We start from the raw sequence: 438 nt of genomic DNA, 5'->3' as shown, positions 1-438 counted from the left end.
AAAATAGTGTAGGAACCGAATTAAAAGAAAAAAAGTATAAGGATCTAATTAAAAATTTAGAGAAACTATAGAAATTAATAGAATAATTAAACCGTTAAAATATATGTTAGTTAAATATTTTAAGATACTAACAAATACTTGTGAAAAATATGAAAGTATAAATATTTTATCAAAATAACAATTAACAAGAGCCTTTGCATTTTCAATAAAAAAAATTCCTTTTCTCTATTCTATTGCTATTAACAAAACCTTTACTACCAAGTTTCTTCCGGGGAACTTTTATTGTTATCCTAAAAATCGATATTTGATATTTTATATAAAGAAAAACACATTATCATATAAAATTATTATTATATTCTTCGATTAATATTTTTTGTCAATTCTTTTTTTTTATTGATATTAGAGTATTTTTAAAAAATTAAAAATATAATCTAAATA

This window comes from Arachis ipaensis, chromosome B01, assembly GCF_000816755.2.
Source record: "Arachis ipaensis cultivar K30076 chromosome B01, Araip1.1, whole genome shotgun sequence".
NCBI classification, from domain to species: Eukaryota; Viridiplantae; Streptophyta; class Magnoliopsida; order Fabales; family Fabaceae; genus Arachis; species Arachis ipaensis.
The sequence above is the reverse complement of the archived record's forward strand: the minus strand, read 5'-3'. Positions refer to the sequence as shown.